The 22,839-nt window shown below is 38.3% G+C and overlaps 1 protein-coding gene and 1 pseudogene across 2 annotated transcripts in view; both read right to left on the bottom strand.

The window, feature by feature from the left end:
* Nucleotides 1–22,839, bottom strand: part of MAP4K3 (mitogen-activated protein kinase kinase kinase kinase 3) — a 188,317-nt gene that overhangs the window by 138,943 nt on the left and 26,535 nt on the right. The window lies entirely within an intron of this gene.
* Nucleotides 5,426–5,523, bottom strand: LOC115831592 (annotated as a pseudogene).

The following is a 22,839-nucleotide window of genomic DNA, read 5'->3' as shown; positions in this document are numbered from 1 at the left end:
TTTAAATGGTAACTGGCAGACCACACTAATAATATGGATAAAACTTAACAGTAGCACTGAGTTTGGGAAAGCATAAGAGATCAGGTAACCAATTCCAACCTTGCACTATAGAAGCAATAGCAGCAGCATTTCTAGCCCAAAGGTGCTCAGACCCCAATGCGCGTAAACATCTTCCAAGATTTCACTTTCGGAAATAAGTTAGCCTAGATATAAAATATCCTTCCATTACAAATATCTAGAAATAGCGGACAAGATACAACAAACACTCTTTTACACGCACTGAACTCACAAGCGAAGAAATTCACAGGTGGCACAAAGAGATATAGTATAAACAGCTTTAAAAAATCTGTTAAATGTATTTACTGAACAAAATCAGAGCTGTAAACAAAAGCTCAAGTCATGGCCTTAGATTAAACTTGGAATCTAGGGACTTCAGTTCTGATTTTTATTAGATGTGGTGAAAACTGAAATTGGGACCACTGCATAAAACCAGCAATGCCCTTGAAGAGTCACCCCCCACAGGTAGGTTGGGGAAAAGGGCTCTATCCACAACAGGCAATTTGTTCAAATTAGGCCTTCACTAGAATCGAAGTATCTTCCCTGGAAATCCATAATGACAAGTCTGTCCCCAGTAGAGTATAGGGTTAAAATTTACACTGATTTCGAGGGCCAGAAGCCTCAAGTCAAGAAATAAATTTAAGTTGTTTCTGGGTTGGTGGTAACACAAGGCACCTGGCAGAGGGAGAAACAAATTCTCTGTAGATAAACACATCTTCAACCCATACTCCAGGAAATTACTACATAATATTATTAGGCAGATACGAGCTTAAAACAAAATTATCAAGCACAAAAGGAAACAAACCACCAGAGCAGTAAAAACTATGAAAAACCAAATTAAATCCACAGAAGTTAAATTTTAGGAATTAAAAGATACATAACATTACAATCAAGTATGCTTTAAAAGTTTAAAGAAATAAAAGAAGGTATTAAATGCATAGGTCAGATTTTTTTAAAGTTAACACTAGAAATAAATAAATACATGGGTCAGAAACAAGAGGCTAACAAAAATGACTTGGCAGACAGGATAAAAAGAACAAAATAGAATTTCTAGAAATAAAAAATGAAATTAAAAACCTAACTGGCGTACACAGATATAAAATTAGACAAAATGGCAGATCTGAAGCAGCAAAGAGAGCAAGAGATAGAAAATGAGAAATTAAGAGACACAAAGAATAGAATAAGAAAATATACATCTAATTAAACAAGGAAGGAAGAGAGAACCAGTATTTCAAGAGACCGTGGCTGAAATTTTTCCAGAATGGGTAAAAGACATAAAACCTCAGATTCAGGAGACACAGTCTCAAGGAGAGTAAATAAACAAGAAATCCACATCTAGACGCACTACATGAAACTGCAAAAAGACTAAAGAAAAAGTGATCTTTAAAAGCACTCAGAGAAAAGGAGTCAGATTATCCACAAAAGAACAACAATTAGACTTTTCAGAGAAAAAAGAAAGCCAGAAAGACTGTAGAAAATATGGTGCTGAAAAAAAGTTAAGTCAATCTAGAATTATATTCTCAGGTAAAACATTATTCAATAAAATAGGGCAAAATAAAGACACTTTCTAACAAACACCAAGAGTTCACTGCCAAAAGATGTGCAATAACATATTCTTCTAAAGGATGTATTTCAGGATCAAAAAAGACTCAGAAAGAAAGTTTAAAATGCAAGGAGTATCAAATAAACTAGCAATCTTGGGTAGAGATAAACATTGATGACTATAAAAAAAAATAATGTCTATGCAATTTTTTAAAAACTATAACTCAAATATGGAGCAAAATACCATGGAAATGGGAAGGTGGAAGTACAAATAAATTGCTCTGAAGACTTTATACAGTTTGGGAAGTGGACAGAGTTAGTGAATAATTTGGGGTCTTAGGTTAGTTATGTATATTATTAAGATCAACATCTAGAATAATGAAAGTAGTATATAACAGTGATTCTTAATTGAGGATACTACCCCCATAAAAATGGAAAGGAGGTGACTGGAAATGTGGAGGGACATTTTGGGTTGTCTCAATAACTGGGGATGATAATAGTTTTTGGTAGGTAGGACCCAGTGATTTTTAAAGTCCTGTTGTGCCTTCAGATTGCCACACAATAATCCTGGCCAAAATGCCAGTAGCACCTACACTGAGAAATACTGTATACACCTACCAAAAAATGAAACTTAAACAACTCAGCATGGAAATTAAACAACTCAATGTAAACCACTTGTAGATCTGCTTTAAATCACAGAGTCTTGGCTTCCACACCACGCAGACTCTGAATCAGCAGATCTGAGGTAAGCCCCAGGAACCCATGGTTTTAATACCACTCAAGTGACTGATTCAATCAATAGCCTATCAATCACACTTGAGAAACACCACAGTCTAATAAGCATGAAATGGCAGATGAATGGGGTTTAAGAGACTCCCATTTCAGCGAGAGGCACTGGAGGAACGGATGCCCGGGGCTGAGAAAAAGTCTAGCAACAGGGACTAAGTGGTGGCAGAAATTCATGTACATGTATCATTAAGTGTCCCCAAATCAGAAACTGGAGATCAGGAGAAAAAGCACTTTTCTAAGATTAACAACAATATAAGTAGAGCAGTGCTTTACATAAAAATTTTTTTTAAAAAAATACTGGAAATGAAATGAAAATACAACAGTTCAGGAAAACATCAATAAAATAACTCAATCCACAACCTAAAAATCAATCACCCTATAAACACGACGGGAAAGTCTGTCTTCAGAAATCCTGCCCATACTCTGACCGACATACATCTCTTGAGTAATGACCTTATTCACCAATTTCTAACATCTGCGATATGACTGCCCTGGAGCAGCAGAATAGTACTTCTGAAACGTGTTAAATATATTCTGGGAAAAAAAAAAGAGTTCTTGGTTAAGTATTAGAAATAATACATACTATAGGCTGGGCGCGGTGGCTCAAGCCTGTAATCCCAGCACTTTGGGAGGCCAAGGCAGGCAGATCACGAGGTCAGGAGATCAAGACCATGCTGGCTAACACAGTGAAACCCCCTCTCTACTAAAAAAATACAAAAAAATTAGCCGGGCGTGGTGGCGGGCGCGGTGGCGGGCGCCTGTAGTCCCAGCTACTCGGGAGGCTGAGGCAGGAGCATGGCGTGAACCCAGGAGGCAGAGCTTGCAGTGAGCTGAGGTCATGCCACTGCACTCCGGCCTGGGCGACAGAGCAAGACTCTGTCTCAAAAAAAAAAAAAAAAAAAAAGAAATAATATATACTATTCTCTCCTCCTAGAGATCAACTGTGCACACCAGCACATTAAAAGATTCTGAAAGTTCTGTGGCAAAGAAAACCATTTACTTTTGTTTGACTCCTCATCTCCCACCATTATTTGACTAAGGACCCCTAAAAGCTTCCCAATTTATTAGAAAATTTAGGATTTAGAAAAATACATTCACTTAAGTAAACACTGTCTATTCACTACTATATCCTTGGCACCTTGAACAGTGCCTGGAAGACAACAGGTGCTCAAAATGTGTTTGCTGAATGAGTAATTAAAATCAGTTGTGTGCTGGTAAATGTTTAAAAAAACAGCTTGGGGGAATGAAGGCAGAATGAGCATTGATTTCTAACATTTTCGTGGTGTAAACACTCCCACCAAGGCAGATCACAACCTACCAACCTGGCATTTCTGCACATGGAGTTGGGAAGAGATGCTCATAATCTCGCTGGTACAAAAAGTCTCCTGGATATCACTGATTAAAATGTCAAAATGGGCCAGGCACGGTGGCTCACATCTGTAATCCTAGCACTTTGGGAGGCCGAGGCAGGCGGATCACGAGGTCAAGAGATGGAGACCATCCTGGCCAACACGGTGAAACTCCGTCTCTACTAAAAATACAAAAATTAGCTGGGCATGGTAGCGCACGCCTGTAGTCCTAGCTACTCAGGAGGCTGTGGTAGGAGAATCGCTTGAACCCAGGAGGTGGAGGTTGCAGTGAGCCGAGATTGCACCACTCCACTCCAGCCTGGCAATAGAGCAACACTCCGACTCAAAAAAAAAAAAAAAAAAAAAAAAAATTACAGTGAAGCTTATTTAATGCCAATGCAGAATATCACTTCTCTAACCAGTATCCCTGGGGAATGAAGACTAAGTTTTCCAGATAATGGGATAAATGTTAAGTGAAAAATGCATATTTTTTAATTCAAAAAAGAAACATCATATGTTTATTAAGCGTGTGATACAAAATTTAACATTTTCTGTTAACTCAATATTGCCTATTATATAAATTATCTATAAAGCAGCCCAAAGTGACGGTCTTAAATTAGACACATAAAGCTATTTGCCCCTATACTAAGTCATGTTTTTAGCCTGGGGCCCAAGGCTGGGCTTCAGTGAGCTCAAGAATTCCTGACACTGAATACAGACTGATATATGTTTTATACTTCTTGCTGAGAAAAATGCTTACAGACTCCATTAGGTGTCACTATGGTCTGAATGGGTCCCTCAAAGCTTATGTGTTGGAAACTGAATCCCCAATGTAATGGTATTGGCAGGTGGGGTGATTGGGTCATGAGGCCAGAGAATGAATTAATGTCATTTCTGAGGAAGTAGGTTGTTTATCTTGAGACTGAGTTGGTTATAAAAGTGAGTTTGGCTCCCTTCTGCTCTCTTGATCTTTCGCCCTTACTCTTCCACTTTCTGCCATGGGATGACACAGTACAAAGACCCTAACTGGATGCCATCGCCATCCTCTTGGACTTTCCAGCCTCCAAAACTGTGACCCAAATAAATCTTTGATCTTTATAAATTACCCAGTCTCAGGTATTCCATTATAACAGCATAAAGTGGACTAAGCCAGGTGTCCATAAGGTTAAGAACCACTTCTCTAAATCTGGACTGTTCTGCTTACTTAATTTGAGGCATTTTGGTTTTCTCCCTCTCTCTCATCAGGCTGTTAGTGGTTATTTCTTACTGACTGTGTGTACAGCATGCCTACCTCCAATTTGTTTTGAGTTGGAGAAACTCATTAAGTGAGCTCATTAGAAAATGTTTTCATTAAATCACTGAGGACTTCACCTGTGAATGTAAAGAATAAAACACAAAAATGTACAAACTGGTGGCAAATGTGTAAAATAAACAGAATGTTTACATAGCTGATGGTAGTCTAGATTAAGTATATTATAAAAACACAACATATTCTACCCAATAAAATCTCTTATCTCCTTAGAAGCCTTTTATTTAAGATAATTTCCATCTTACAAGAGAATATACTTTTCAAATGTATCAGTCATAAAACTTAGAACCTATCTATTTCAGAATCCCGTTTTTACCTGTAGTCATTACAATCCATCCATTTTTTTTTAAAAAAAGCTATGTATAGCAAACTTCATTTTTTAAAATTTTAATGTTTTAAAATAATTTTTGCAAAGGGCCCATGCTAATCTTCTCTGTATCATTCCAATTTTAGTATATGTGCTCCCAAAGCAAGCACCAAACTTCATTTTTTAAGATCACTTATGTTTAAATCTGGGGCGAATGAACCAATTTCTAGAATTTGTGCCTATTATTTGAGGACTGGATCTGCACTTGACCTTTGGTATATGCAGGAGACTGGTTCCAGGACCCCTGAGTGTACAAAAATCCACACTTGCTCAAGTCCCATAGCAGACCCTGCAGAACCTGTGTATGTGAAAAGTCAGCCATATATATATGGGTTTCACATTACACAAATACCGAGTTTGGTTGAAAAAAATCTGCATATGTGGACGTGTGTAGTTCAAGTTCAAGCCTGTGTTGTTCAAGGGTCAGTTGTATATCTTTCATTAAAATCAGTGAAATGAGAAGGACATACATATGCTTTTTCATGACACAAAATTTCAAAGTAAATTAAATTTATTTATAACTAAGCTCCATCAAGGCTTTGAACATTACTCTTACAAAGCACTCCTAGCAATATTAGAAACTTTTGTTATGCTTTATAAAAATTTTTCTACCATTACTCCTCTCGCTAAAAATCTGCCTACTATGAGAGAATGGCCAATATGAATACCACTATTTTCACATTTCTCCTGTTCCCAATACCCTTAAACAACATCTCATTTGCTTCTGTTACTGCTGGACATTTACTTCAATTACATTATAGTAATCTTGGGAGAAACATAAAGGAGGAGCCAGGGAAAGGCAGAACAACTTCTAAGGACACACTGCACTACAGCAAGCCTGAAATGAGGACAGCTTGAACTAAGGTCATTTAATGGGAATGGAGAGAAATGGTTAAAAATTCTACTTTATCCCAGGTTTTCTAGATTGTGGTTCTCCAGAACAAAAATTCACAAGAGCCACATTATTTTTTGCTTAGGTAATTATTTCCAAGAATAAATAGCTATGTTTTCTGTTGTGCTTTTAATCCAGAGGTGTCTAGAACAGTCCTCAAAGGAAGGGGTGATAGTGGAGGAGGGCCATTCCTCTCCACAGAGCCAGACCTGAGCTCACTCAGTCAGCCAAGTATCAAAACAGCATATTCACAAATAAGTTATAAAAGAGCCTGGCCAGATGGACAGGACAAAGAAATGTAAGACCAGATTATGGAGAAACGAAGAGGGCCACTTCAGGGAATAAGATAGGCAGAATGTGGTTATGACGCCAAGGATGAGACTAAACAGAAAAAGGCCTGGCAGCAACTAGATCTTTGATAATAACCAGTTTCTGTCATCCTTTGTCAGTGCTATATCCTCCTCCCAAAGTTTCTTGAGACTGGCCTGGAAAGGGGCTTTCCTGTGCATCAGAAGGAATTTGAATCCATCAGACTCTAATTATTCTTCCAGAAATACGAAAATCACAATGTAACTCTTAACATCTGAAACAAAAATGGAACAAAAGAATGATTCCACTATGACAGCAATTATTTTTAAGACCAGATAAAATACTAGTTCAGATACACACTGATGAAATTAAACAACCTTCCGGCATTCTAATAGCCAGTTTAATTTAAAAAAAAGAGATCGATGCCATTGTTTCCACTCAAGAAATAACACCAATTCATAATGTACTAATATCGTAATGTGCAATAAACCCACCTGCAAAGGGCTCTGTTGTACAAAAATTACCAAAGAAATTAAGCAACATAGCTTGCTGCTGACAAATCTACGCAAGTATATAAAAAGTGGATTTTACCAAACAACCTACATGCGCCTACACACACACACACACACACACACACACACACACACACACACACAATTTTTTAAATAATGGTTTTATTCAGGCTACACAGCAAGTATTAATAAGCTTTTCCACTATCTGACAATGCTGGCTTCTTTTTAATCTGAAAAAGAAAATGGAATGCTTCTGAAACTGTTCTGTTATACAATAGAGAAATTACATAATTTGACCTCATGAGGCTAAACTATCAGCTCCCTTTCTCACTACTAGGGTTAGCTAATTTGTCTTCCTGCTTACTGCCTTTGTCCTTTTGGGATGAATGTAATTTCCCAAATATAAGACACTCCTATTATCCTACTTATCCATTACCATTTACTGTGACATAACAAAACTTTGTTTACTAAAACCTACTGTAGCGCTCTACATTTCAATTTTCAATTTTCTCATGCTTATTTTTCAAAGAATCAGACACTCAAATATGCTACATTATAAAGGGCTCTGGAAAACACTATCAAATAATTCTTTCCATCTGTTTAGTTAAAAGGAGGGGGAGAAACTGAGATTTCAATTACTCTTCAAAATATTTTGATATATATGCTTTATTTAAAGCCTGAAATACTGAAAAGTCTTTAGTATACAAAAGACTAGAGCTGTTAAAAAGTTCAGGATGATAGATGCAGTGTTCATTATGTAGAATATATGTATACTTAAATATTAAAATATCAGGAAAAGCGGAAGGGAAATACAAGTTTGGTTTTTGGGGGTTTTTTGTTTGTCTGTTTGTTTTGAGACAAGATCTCACTCTGTTGCACCAGCTGGAATGTAGTGGCATCATCATAGGTCACTGCAGCCTCTTAACTCCTGGGCTCAAACAATCTTCCTGCCTCGGACTCCGGAGCAGTTGGAACTACAGGCATGCACCACCACACCTGGCTAATTTTTAAATTTTTTAATGTAGAAATGGGGTCTCACGATGTTGCCCAGGCTGGTCTCAAACTCCTGGCCTCAAGTGATCCTCCCACCTCGGCCTCATAAAGTGTTGGGATTATAGGTATGAGCCACTGCACCCGGCCTACAAGTATTTGTATACCAATAGCTTAATATTCCATAGTCCACTTAGGTAAAATAAGATAAAAGACAATTCGGTTTACATTTCTGAACTTCTACCAATATCTTTTACTCAAGACAATGTGCTTTAACTTCAAGCCCCAAATTTTTAACTTATGAAAGTTTTTCATAAAACAATTTTAGCAAAAATACTAGCCCAGAAACAGCATCTCTCTTCACCTCTTATAAGAGACCAAAGAGTCATTCTTACTATCTAAGGTAAATACATCTCAATTTAAGAGATCTATTACTTGATCTAAAAGACTATTTGCTTTTGAATGATTTAGTAGTATGTACTGACTATTACTGGACTTAGCTAAGCTGTAACACATAACAATAAATGGTTGGATTTCACATCACCCTTGCCACAACAAATGACAACTTTTCATCAATTTAAAAACTTGAAATTTCAAGTCAAAATAAAGAAATGATTCTTTTTAAACTTGCTGAGGTTCATCATGCTACATATCTAAACCAGTAAAAATGGATAGTGTATTAAGTCTCTCAACCAAGACTTTGGTACTTAAAAAAAAATCCTATATAGTACTCACCAACTCCATAAAGTGTGCTTTAAAACAATATTAAGAATTAGTGACTACAAACATAAGAGAATTCAGTAAGATAGTAACCTATAAAAAGAATATACAAAGATCAATAGTCTTCATTATACAACATATTGTAATACGAACAACAGCAGAAGATATAAAGACTACATTTCCAATAGCAACTAAATAAAATATTTGTATATTTTCGCTTAATCACAAATGTGCAAACTTAAAGAAAACTTTAAAAACCTTTAAAGAAATGAAAGTAGAATTGAATGAAGAGGAAGTTATAATCATATTCTTAGAGAGGCTAAACATCATAAAGGTATCAACTCTTCTTAAGGTATCATAATTCATACAAACTCAATAAAAGTATCAATTTTTTTCCTCCAGGAACTAGAAAGGCTGATTCTAAAGATCTTATTGAAAAATAAACAAGCAGTAATTGCCAGGAAAACTCTGAAAATGAAGAGCAATGAGAAAACAGCTCTAACCATATAACTTTATATGGCCTTAAGAACTAAAAGTATACGAGTGGCAAATGAATAGACAGACCAGTGGGACAAAATACAAAGTCCGGAAATACACCCATATAAAGAATTCTTAGAAACAAAGGAGATAATCCAATGGAAAAATGGACAAGTATGTGAAAAAGAAAAGAAATACAAATGGCCCTGGAATATATGATAAGCTGAAAACAGAAATACAAACAAAAAATATACAGTGAGATAGTGTTTCTTATCAGATTGGCAAAATCTGATTTAAGTCCAACCACTTGTCAAGCTGTAGGGAAAGGGGGACATTCCAAGGACCCTCATATATTGCTGCTGAAATGCAAAATGCAAGATGTATATAAAGGGAATCCAATAATATCAATCAAAATTACAGATGCATGTACCCTTTCACCTAGCAAACACCCTTCTAGGAAACGAAACCATCAGGAAACCTACATACATACGAAATAAACATGTACAAGGTTAATCACTATGAAATTGCCTGTAATAGCAAAAGACTGAATAAATTCAAGTGCAAAAGGACTGGTGGAATTAACTACAGCATATACCAACAAATGAATACTATATAGTAAAAAAAGAAAAAAAAAGATAAGGAAGGTCTTTATATACTGACTGATATAACGAGAGAGCTCCATGGAATAAAAATAAAGAAACCAGGGTGCAAAGTATTAGTGTGATTAGCCTTTTGCATAAAGTCTAAAGGAATAAACAGAAATTAACAAAAATTAATAAAAATATAGTTAGTAATACATACAATGAACTAAGGAGAAGGGACAGATGGGGATGGGTGGGAACAAGACTTCTCAGGGGATACTTTTTAAAAATAGCACTTTGCATTTTGAACCATGTAAATAAATGCATTCTTTATTAAAATTATAAATTAAATTTGAAATAAAAAGAAATTGGTGGCATGGTTAATATTTGGCCCCCAAAATTTACTAAACCATGGTGTAAGCCTTTCCTTTGATGGTTTCAGGAATAATTAAAATAATAATAATAATGATAATAATTGGCCAGGCATGGTGGCTCACGCCTATAATCCCAGCACTTTGGGAGGCTGAGGTGGGTGGATCACTTGAGGTCAAGAGTTCGAGACCAGCCTGGCCAACATGGCGAAACCCTGTCTCTACCAAAAAATATGAAAATTAGCCAGGTGTGGTGGTGCACACCTATAGCTCCAGCTACTTGGGAGGCTGAGGCAGGAGAATCGCTTGAACCCAGGAGGTGGAAGTTGCAGTGAGCTGAGATCATGCCATTGCACTCCAGCCTGAGACAAAGCAAGACTCTGTCTCATTAAAAAAAAAGAAGAATTGTGTGAAAAATAAACATCACAAATGCAATCACACTTGTCAACCTGCTCATACTAAATTTCCAATCTATCAATTAAAACTAAAGAATGTACTATGTTTCGAAAACTTATGTTGTACTATGTAACAAAAAGCCACATTGTTTACTTTGCTCAAGCTATAGTTGTACTTTATATGTCACTAAGAAGCCAGCAAGAAGAGTACCACTTGTGACAGGCAGTAAATACTTCAGATGACACAGACAAGGTTTTTAATAATAGCCAGTTCAGTGCAGGTCAGGCTAGGATTATGCTAAAACTGGTAGGCTTAAGGTAGTGCACAGCAGCTTCAATCCAGTCAAAGAATGAAAGCCTCAAAGGAAAGGCCATTTCCAATATACACCACATCTCTTTAACAAAATAAAAACACATGGGAACCATCTCATTTCCATCTTTGAGGTGACTTGGAGTTTTGTTCAAGCCAAGACAAAAGTCTACGTGTAGCACCTCAGTAACATAAATGAGTACAGCTGATTTTCAAGTATTTTAGGAACTTAAGTAGTTAAATGCAAGGATTTGAGGTGATATTTTAGTGAAGCCTGCCTAGCTACCTAGCAGCACGGTCAGACAAGCCTGGCAATGACTTTTAGAGAATCAGAATCTAAGTCACAGCCATATCACTCAGAGAAATCTGAGTTCTTACATAGAAACTATGCCAAAAAGTTAAGGGCTCCTGTTACAAGCATACATTTTAGTGTTTATTACAAGAGACTGCTGTAAGTAGGATCTTTGTTTTCATATCTAACTAAGATCTAGCCAGGTACATAATATTTATATGGGGGAGGGTTTAACATGGTTTAAAAAGAGGATATTTTATGTTTCTGGAAACATTTAAAGGCATGCTCACAAAAAGAAAAACAAGCTGGTAAGTTTATAAGACAATTTCCCCAGACTTCAGTAAGCTCAGACCCATATAACCAACTAGACAATGCTACCGACACCCATGTACCTCAAATTAATCCCCCCAAAAACCCTGCTATTCCTTAGGTGTAGTGACATCACCCAACACCTTGCAACTGCCCAAGGGAGAACCCTATAACCCAACACCTTAACCCTCCCCATCCCTCCATTCACAGAATTATAAATGTCTATTGTATGTTTTTAACTTCTCTGTTTCTATTACTAGTGCCCTAGAGTTCAGGCCACCATAATCTCTTCTCTGGAATACTACAGTCTCCAGTCTTGACTCTACCATCCATGCATCGAAGCTTTCACATTTATTAGTGTAAGTTGCTCATAATATTTTAAAGTACTGCTAAATTAGTAGGTATGCTCTTTATATTTGCAACAATAATTTACAAATAATATTTACGCCTTCTCTTTTATTTCTTGGGTGTTCTTACCAGGTTTTTCTTTTTTACATATCTTTTCAAATGTTGAGCTTAGGTTTTATTGATCCCCCCCACCCTTCCCCTTCATTTAGTTCCTGTTCCTCCTTTTTATTTACATTTCCAGTGCCTATGAGTTTACTCTGCTCTTTTTTTAACTCCTTGGTGTTCATACTTTATCATTTTATTTTTTATTGCTTTTTTAATAAGTGAATTTATTATTATAAATTATGACTGGAAGTCCTGCTTTATTTTTATATATAGCTTTAATAATTTTTCATCAAAATAGATACTGTATAATTTTCACTGTAATTTCCTCTTTAACTAATGAGTAATACAGTAATTTTCAGCTTCCAAAAGAAAGGTATCTGGCCAAATACAGTAGCAGAAAGCAATATACCCTTTCACCTAAAAAAAAAGCATTAAAAATGAACAAAACATATAACACTTAGTCTTTACACATGAAATATCGGTTAGCACACTACGGTGATTCCTTAAAAAAGAAAAATAAAATCCTACAGAGTTTTACAATTGTCCCGGCTTATACTCTAGAGACAGTTTCCAGGCCTCAGTGCAGGGCAAGAGAACCCAGATGGAGCCTGATGGTCACCCTAAGTTGAGATGATGAAGCTAAGAATACAGGAAAATGAAGAAAGCTAGAATTCCTAGGACAGAGTACCAAAACAGAGAGAACTATACAGACAGGAAGGGGAGGGGGGTGTCCCATCTTCATCTCAAAATTTCAGCTCAATACCAATCCCCATATCCTTGTGAGGAAACACACAAGGCCTAGAGCAGAGCCACCAGAGAGGAAGACAGAGAACAATTACCAAAGATTTCTAAGGGTTGGGAATAGTTCATGCTCTCATCGGCCAGACTGGAAAACTTCATAATTTAAGAGACACCAGGTAGAATACTCAGAAGAATACTGTCTTAGTATTGGGGAAAATTAGCTCTAGGCTACCAGCTGCTCTGTTCCCACCTAACTGAGCTTCGAAATAATACCTGCAAGGCCAGGCGCCGTGGTTCACGCCTGTAATCCTAGCACTTTGGGAGGCCAAGGCAAGTGGAGCGCTTGAGCTGAGGAGTTTGAGACCAGCCTGGGTGACACAGCGAAACCCATCTCTACAAAAAATACAAAAAAATAGCCAGGCATGGTGGCCCGTGCCTGTAGTCTCAGCTGCTTGGGGGGCTTAGGTGGGCATTTCGCTTGAGCAGGAGAGGTTGAGGCTACAGTGAGCCAAGATGGCAATACTGCACTCCGGCCTGGGTGACAGGAGTGTGACCCTGTCTCAGAAAAAAACAAATAAATACAACAATCTGTTTCTGAAGTAATTTTCACTGCGCCACAGAAAAAAGCCCTAGAATACTAACAGGAATACAAAAATATCCAGGGCACAAAGTAAAATTCACAATGTCTGAAATACAATAGAAATTACTAATCATGTAAAAAAGTAAGAAAATACAACCTATAAGGTAAGAAGAAAAATCAATAAAACAGATTCAAAAATAGAATGAGTAGACAGAGACATTAAACTAGCTATTCTAACTACATTCCACATGCGCAAGAAGTAAAGACTAAGCCAGTTAAATAGAAACATGGACTATGAAAAAAACCCAAATCATATTAATACATGAAAACTAAAATAACTGAGATTAAACTACAATGGATAGAATAACAGCAGATCAGACACCACAGAAGATTAGTGAACTTGAAAAAATGGTAATAGAAACTACAGTCTTTTTTCCGTCTGGAAAAAATGAACAGAGAGCATCAGTTAGTTGTGGGATAACTTCAAGTAGGCTAAGAAACAGGTAAAGAGCAAAATTTTTTTGATTAATTGCCAAATTTTTTCCAATTTTGATGAAAACCATAAACCTACACCTCCAAGAACTTTAATGAACTCCCAGCAAGAGAAATGAGCAGAAAGCTACATTAAGACGTATCATAATCAAATTGCTTATAAAGAGAAATATATCAAAATTTGTGATACACAGCTAAAATAGTACTTAAAAGGAAACACAGCAACAAATGCTAGTATAAGGAAAAAAAGAAAGGAAACGAAATCAGTGACTTCAGTTTCCTCCTTAAGAAACTAAAGTAAAGCAAATAGCCAACGAACCTCAAGTAAGCAGAAGAAAGAAAATAAGATCAGAGTGTACATCAATTAAATAGAACAGAAAAACAATAAAGAAAAATCCATTAAACCAAAAATTGGGTCTTTGAGAAAAATCAATAAAATTAAGGCTCTGTTACCTCTAAGGAGATAAACTTCTAGCCAAACTAATCAGAAAAAAAGACAGTCCAAAAAAGAAAAAAGAAAGAAAAAAAAAAGAGAGAAGACACAAATTCACCAATATTGGGAAGTAGAGACATGACATCACTACAGATTGTACACATATTAAAAGGATAATGAGAAAATATTATAATTAATTTTATGCCATTAAATTTCAACTTGGATGAAATGAATAAATTCTTTGAAAGACACAAACTACCTAATCTCATTAAAGAAACAAACTAAATAGCCCTATATTTCTAAAAGAAACTCAATCTATAGTTTAAAATGCCCAATAATAAAGCCTCCAGACCCAGATGGCTTCGCTGATAAATTCCACCAAACACAGAAGGAAGAAAATATTTTACACAAACTCTTTCAGAAAAATGAAAAGAACACTTCTCAAGATAGGGGCAGAGCAACAGGGCCGAACAGGACTCCAGCCACCGACACCCAGCAGGAACACCAAATTTAGCAACTATTCACACACAAAAAAGCACCTTTATAAGAACCAAAACTCAGGTGTGCACTCAAAGTACCTGGTTTTAACTTCATATCACTGAAAGAGGCACTGAAGATGTCTGAACGAGGCACTGAAGATATCACTGAAAGAGGCAGTGAAGGAAAGGCAATCTTGAATTGCCAACGTCCCCCATCCACCCACAGTGGCAGTGTGGCGCAGAGAATGTGTGTGCTTGAGGGAGGGAAAGCACAGTGACTGTGAGACTTTGCATTGAACTCAGCTGACACCCGCCCACGGAGGGAGCATTTAGATCAGCCCTAACCAGAAGGGAAGTGCCTGTCCCAACAGTCAGAACTTGAGTTCTGGCAAGCCTCCCCACCATGGGCTGAAGTACTCTGCAGCCCTCAATAAACCTGAAAGGCAGTCTAGGCCACAAGGACTGCAACTCTTAGGCAAAGTTGTAGGGCTGAGTGGGGCTTGGAGCCAGTGGACTTGGGGGGCATGCAAGCTATTATGACACCAGCCAGGGCAGCTAAGGGAGTGCTTGTGCCACCCCTCCCCTAATCCCAGCTAGTGACTCCAAAAAAGAACCCTTTCTTCTGCTTGAGGAGAGAAGGAAGAGTGAAGAGGACTCTGATCTGCATCTTGGATACCAGCTCAGCCACACTAGGATAGGGGACCAGTTAGGATCGTGAAGCACCCATTCCAGGCCCTAGCTCCCAGATAATATTCTAGACACACCCTGGGCCAGAAGGGAAACCAGCTGCCTTGAAGGGAAGAACCCAGTTCAGGCAGGATCCAGTATCTGCTGACTAAAGAGCCCTTGGGCCCTGAATAACCAGCAGCAAAACCCAGGTAGTATGCTGTGAGTCCTGGGTGAGACTCTGACATGTGCCGGCTTCAAGTGAAAACCAGCACATGCCCAGCTGTGGTAGCTACAGTGAAAGACTCTTGCTTGAGAAAAGCAGAGAGAACAGTAAAGGGGACTTGGTCTTTCACCTTAGGTACCAGCTCAGCCACAGTGGGGTAGAGCACCAAGTGGACTCTTGGAGTCCCTGATTCTAGGCCTTGGCTCTTGGACAGCATTCCTGGACCTGCACTGGGGCAGAAAGTAGCCCACTGCCCTGAATGAGTCCTAGATCTGGCAGCACTCACCACAAGCTGACTGAAGAACCCTTGGGTCTTAAGTGAACATCAGCAGTAGCCTGACAGTGCTCCCCATGGGCCTGTAGTGGTGGTGGCCAATGGGTGAGGGTCCTCTGCCTGTAGAAAGGGGAGGGAGGAGTGGGAAAGACCACATTTCATGGTTTGAGTACCAGCTCAGCCACAGTAGAATAAAACACCAGGAAGATTTCTGAGGTTTCTTTTCTTTTTTTTTTTTTGAGGTAGAGTTTTGCTCTTATTGCCTAGGCTGGAGTGCAACAGCACGATCTCGGCTGACCACAACCTCTGCCTCCCGGGTTCAAGCGATTCTCCTGCCTCAGCTTCCTGAGTAGCTGGGATTATAAGCTTGCACCACCACACCTGGCTAATTTTGTATTTTTAGTAGAGACGGGGTTTCTCCAGGTTGGTCAGGCTGGTCTCGAACTCCCAACCTCAGGTGATCCGCCCGCCTTGGCCTCCCAAAGTGCTGGGATTACAGGCATGAGCCACCACGCCCAGCCGATTTCTGAGGTTTCTAACTCCAGTCCCTGGCTCCCAGATGGCATCTCTGGACCCACCTGGGGTCTAGAGGAACTCCTCAACCTGAAGGGAAGGACACAAGCCTGGCTGGCTTCACAATCTGCTGATTACAGATACCTAGGGTCTTGAGCAAACATAGGCAGTAGCCAGGTAGGGGTCACAGCAGGCCTTGGGCAAGACCCAGTGCTGTGCTGGCTTCTGGTCTGACCCAGCACAGTCCTGGTACTGGTGGCCACAGAGGACCTTGTGTCACTCCTCCCCCAGCTCCAGGCAGCTCAGAACAGAGAGAGAAATGACGTTTAGGAAAAAGTAAAGGAAGAGAATAAGAGACTGCCTATAATACAGGGAATTCTTTTGAATCTTACTGAAGACCACCAAGGATATACCTCTACAAGTCTGCAAGAACTACAGTGTTACTGGGCTTGGGTTGCCCCTTACTGCAGGTATGGCTTAGATTACAAAATCCAAGTCCTTTTGAATATCTGCAAGGCCTTCCCAAGAAAGACAAGTACAAACAAGCCCAGACTAGAAAGACTACAAGAAATACCTAACTCCTCAATGCCCAGACATGAACAAACATCCGTAAGCATCAAGACCATCCAAGAAAACATGACCTCATCAAACAAACTAAATAAGACACCAAGGCTGGGCACGATGTTCACACCAGTAATCCCAACACTTTGGGAGGCTGAGGCAGGCAGACTACTTGAGCCCAGGAATTCAAGACCATCTTGGGCAACATGTTGAAATGCTGTGTCTACAAAAAATACAAACATTAGCCAGCTGCAGTGGTGTGCACCTGTGGTCCCATCTACGTGGGAGGCTGAGGTGGGAGGACCACCTAAGCCTAGGAGGTAGAGGTTGCAGTGAGCCGAGATCATGCCACTGCACTCCAGCCTAGGTGACAGAGTGAGACCCTGTCTCAAAAAATAAACCAAAATAAAAAAGACACCAGGGGCCAATCCTGGAGAAACCAAGATATGTGATCTTTTAGAAAGAGAATTCAAAATAGCTGTTTTGAGGAAACTAAAAAAAATTCAAGATAACTCAGAGAAGGAATTCAGAATCCTATCAGATAAATTTAACAAAGACACTGAAATAATTAAATAGAATCAAGCAGAAATTCTGCAGTTGAAAAATGCAACAGACATACTGAAGAGCACATTGGAGTCTCTTTTTTTTTTTTTTTTTGAGAAGGAGTCTTGCTCTGTCCCCCAGGCTGGAGTGCAGTGGCGCGATCTCGGCTCACTGCAAGCTCCGCCTCCCGGGTTCACACCATTCTCCTGCCTCAGCCTCCCGAGTAGCTGGGACTACAGGCGCCCGCCAACATGCCTGGCTAATTTTTTGTATTTTTAGTAGAGACGGGGTTTCACCGTGTTAGCCAGGACGGTCTCGATCTCCTGACCTCGTGATCCGCCCGCCTCGGCCTCCCGAAGTACTGGGATTACAGGCTTGAGCCACCGCGCCCGGCCGTAACATCGGAGTCTCTTAATAGTGAAACTGATCATGCAGAAGAAAGAATGAGTGAGCTTGAAGACACACTATTTGAAAACAGAGGAGACAAAAAAAGAATTAAAAAAACAAGCACATCTGCAAGATCTAGAAAAAAGCCTCAAAAGGGCAAATCCAAGAGTTACTGGCCTTAAAGGGGAGGTAGAGAAAGAGAAAGGGGTAGAAAGTTTATTCAAAGGGATAATCAGAGAGCTTCCTAAACCTAGAGAAAGATATCAATATCCAAGTACAAGAAGGTTATAAAACACCAGCAGATTTAACACAAAGAAGACTACCTCAAGACACTGAATACTCAAACTCTCAAAGGTCAAGGATAAAGAAAGGACTCTTTAAGCAGCAAGAGAAAGGAAAATATACACTGGAGATCTAATACATCTGACAGCAGACTTTTCAGTGGGAGCCTCACAGGCCAGGATAGAGAGGCATGGCATAAAGTGAGGAGGGAAAAAAAACTTTTGCCCTAGAATAGTATATTCAGCAAAAATATGCCTCAGACATGAAGTAGAAATCAAGACTTTCCCAGACAAACAAAAACTGACAGATTTCATTAACACCAGACCTGTCCTACAAGAAATGCTAAAGGGAGTACTTCAATCAGAAAAAAAAAAAGGACGCTAATCAGTAACAAGAAATCATCTGAAGGTATAAAACTCACTGGTAATAGTACACAGAAAAACAGAATATTACAACACCGTAACTGCGGTATGTAAACTACTCTTAAGTAGAAAAACTAAAAGAAAAGAATACTTCTCAGTTGAGGCTAGCATTATTCTGATAATAAGACACAGATGTTACAAGAAAACTACAGACAAACATACCTCACGAACATAAAAAATTCTTAAAATTTTAGCAAATCAAATACAATGTTAGAAGGGATAATACATCATTTTCAAGTGGTATTTATCCTAAGAATGTAAGGTTTAGTATTAGAAAAATCAATCAGTATAATTCACCATATTAACAGACCAAAAATGAACAAAAATTGGTCATCTCCACAGAATAAAAAAGTAAATAAATAAAATCTAAAATCCGTTCCTGATACAAACTCAGCAAACAGGAAATAAAGAGAACTTTGCCAATCTAGCAAATAGCATATACAAAAGACCTAAAGCTAACATCAAAGGAAACGGTGAAAGCCTAAATAGTATCTTCCTAAGAGCAGGAACAAGGGAAGAATGTCTGCTCTCACCAGTTCTATTAACAACTTAAAGGAAAAAAAAAAAAAAAAGGATTTAAAGTTGAAGAATGCCAGTTGGAGAATGGTTTGATAATTTGAAAAAGTGTTTGGCTTAAAAACGTCAAGAAAACAGAAGAAGCAGCTACTGCCAACCAAGAGGCAGCAGGGGAGCTCCCAGACACCATTAAGAAAATCATTCAGGAGAAAGGTTATCTGCCTAAACAGGTTTGTTTAGTTTTTTTTTGTTTGTTTTGTTTTTTATAGAGTGAGAGATCGGATCTCACTCTATTGCCCAGGCTGAAGTGCTGTGGCATAACCTTGGATCACTGCAGCCTCAACCTCCTGAGCTAAAGTGATCCTCTCATCTCAGCCTCCTGAGATGGAAACTGAGACCACAGGTGCATGCCACCACATACAGCTAATTCTCTTATTTTTTGTAGAGATGGGGTCTCACTATGTTGCCCAGGCTGGTCTCAAATTCCTGGGCTCACGTGATCCTCCCACCTCGGCCTCCCAAAGTGCTGGGATTGCAGGTGTAAGCCACTGTGTCTAGCACTAAACAAGTTTTTTAATGCAGATGAAAGTGCCCTATTTTGGAAAAAAAAATGCCACAAGACATTAGTAAAGAAGAGAAGTAAGCACAGGATTTATGGCAGGAAAGGATAGGCTAACTCAATCCACTGTTTTGTGCAGATGCAGTCAAATTTATGATCAGAACTGCTCTTATCTACAAAGCTGTTAACCCTTGAGCCTTAAAGGGAAAAAATAAACACCAGCTGCCAGTCTTTTGGTTGTACAAAACAAAAACAAAAAGCAAAAAAGGAAAAAAACCAACCTAGATAACAAAACCCTTTTTCTGGATTGGTTCCTTCCATGCTTTGTCTGTGAAGTCAGGAAGTACCTTCTCAGTAAGGAACTGCCTTTTAAAGTTCCTTTGATATTAGACAATGCCCCTGGCCACCCAGATCCCAGGAGTTCAATGCTGAAGATGTCAAAATAGTCTACTTGACCCAAGCACAATATCTCTAATTCAGCATCTAGATCAGGGGGTCATAAGGACCTTTAAGTGTCATTACACACGATACTCTAGGGAAGGGACTGTCAATTCAATGGAAGAGAACACCAATAGAGAGAACGTCATGAATGTCTGGAAGAATTTCATCATTGAAGATATACTGCTGTTATAGAAAAAACCTTTAAAGCCATCAAGCCTGAAACAAAAAATTCCTGCTGGAGAAAACTATGCCCAGATGTTGCACATGACTTCACAGGATTTATGAGAGTCAGTCAAGGAAATCATGAAAGAGACTGTAGATAAGGCCAAAAAAAAAAAACAGGGGGTGGGGGATTGGGTGGGTGAAGGGTTTCAAGATATGGATCTTACAGAAATTTAAGAGCTAACAGATAGCACACCAGAGCAATTAACAGAAGCAACTTGATGGAGATGAGTGCTTCCAAAGCAGTGCCAGACGATGAGGAAGAAGACAAAGAAAAAGCAGTGCCAGAAAACAAAGTAACATTAGGCAATCTGGCAAATGGGTTTGATTCTCCAAGACTGCTTTGACTTCTTTTATGACAGGGATCCTTCCATGATAACAGGCACTGAAACTAACAGTGGGAGGATTGGTACCATATAGAAACATTTTTAGAGAAATGAAAAAGCAAAAAAGCCAGAGAGAAATTACAATGTATTTCTGTAAAGTTATACTGTGCCTGCCTCTTCTGTCTTTCCTTTCACTTCTGCCACCCTGAGACAGCAAAACCAACCCTTCCTCTTCCTCCTCAGCCTACTCAACATGAAGACAAGGATAGGCACTTATGATGATCCACTTCCACTTAAGGAATAGTAAATATATTTTCTCTTCCTTATGATTTCTTCACATTTCCTTTTCTGTAGCTTACTATATTGTAAGAATATAATACACAATACGTATAAGAAATACATGTTAATTAACTGTTTATATTATCAGTAAGACCTCTGGTCAACAATAGACTATTAGTGGTTAAGCTTTGGGGGAGTCAAAAAGTTATACATGGATTTTTGACCACATGGGGGGCTGGCTCCCCTAACCTCTCTGTTGTTCAAGGGTCCACTCTAATATTGCTGAACTTCAATAAATGATCCACTTGGAAGCTGGCTGCAGTGGCACCAGCCTATAGTCCCAGCTACTCTAGAGGCTGAGGCAGGAGAATCATTTGAACCCAGAAGTTTGAGTCCAGCCTGGGCAACATTTAAAAACAAAACGACAACAACAAATCACTTAAAGCTAAATCAGATGTTTCAGCCAGTTTGTAAATTTCTCCAGAAAATTTCATTGAGTATGCAGAGAACAGAAATCGGAAGAGAAAAATAAAGCATAGTAGATATTGAGATATACTCAGAGTTGAAAAACAAGGTAATTTAACAGTGTGAACAGAAATAGACTAAAAATAATTATCCATATTCTACATGGAATCTCTGTTTATGTTACAGTTGGTATAAATGCCTATTTACCTAGTACTATAATAAATGTAAAGACAGATCTGTAATTCACAGGCATTGAGATAAAGGACAATGTGGTTAAGCAATAACTGAAACTCAATAGCACTTAAATGGATAGTTTCTAAGTGCTAATTCCAATGATGGAATGAAAATAGCAGAAAGGTATTTCCATTGTTAAGGTACTTTGAAAAACTTCTTACCACAAACTGAAACATAAAATGCTGCATATGATTATGCCCAACATTTGCTTTTTCAATATCCTTTACGTTTTTCTGACTACAGCAAAGAAGTAACTTTGGTTAATCTCTTTTCAGTTTCTACTTACACCTAGGTCTGGGTATGGTAGTTTGGGATTGTGGAGGAGGGAGCTTGCTAATCTGTAATTTAAAGCAACAGCTGATTTCCAGTTCAGCAACAGGCCACTGCATCCTCTACACATAAGAGGCAGCTGAACCCTTTGTAGATTGGCAGGACATACCACAAACAGCCACAGTCAAGAATTTGGAGTTCCCTGTATTCATGTAACATCCTGCACCCATGTCAATAATTAGACATAATTTCACAATCCTAGAAAATTAGAGCAATACAATCATAACAAAGCAACTGGTAATATTATGAAGATCTTAGCATTTCTTATAAAGCTTTCTATCTTTATAAATTTTGGTTCTTTGCTAATACATTATAACAAACTCTACTGAAAACCATTATAGTCACATGTCACTCTAACAGCCAAAAATCTTATCACACGATTTTGGAACACATACAGAAGTGTGTGCAGAAAAGCAGTATTTCTCTTCCACAGACAAATGGTAAATTATTTATCATGAAAATCATATTTAAAAGATTATTTTTAAAAAGGTCTTTGCATGGTGGAAGACTAAAACTAGTACTTTTCATAATATGAAGGATAACAACATTTCCAAGTTTTAAAAAGTTTTTCTAGCTCTTCAAAAATGTAATTTTCACTATAGCAATTAAATCAAAATGCACAGAATAGCCATTTTAACTATACAAAAGGATATATGGTACAATGACATCAAAGGCACGTATGTCATAGTTATTGCTACTGATATCCTAGAATTGTTTTTGTATGTCATCTTTTCATTCAAAGAAACATATCTTCACCATATAATCTACATTAGCATTAAATACACCTTTGAGAAACTGTTTAAAAGAACAAAATATTTTGATATCATTATGCCATTTTTTTACT

The sequence above is a fragment of the Nomascus leucogenys genome, chromosome 19 (assembly GCF_006542625.1).
Source record: "Nomascus leucogenys isolate Asia chromosome 19, Asia_NLE_v1, whole genome shotgun sequence".
In the NCBI taxonomy this organism is placed as follows: Eukaryota; Metazoa; Chordata; class Mammalia; order Primates; family Hylobatidae; genus Nomascus; species Nomascus leucogenys.
Note: the sequence above shows the minus strand (reverse complement) of the source record. Positions and strands in the feature narration are given on the sequence as shown.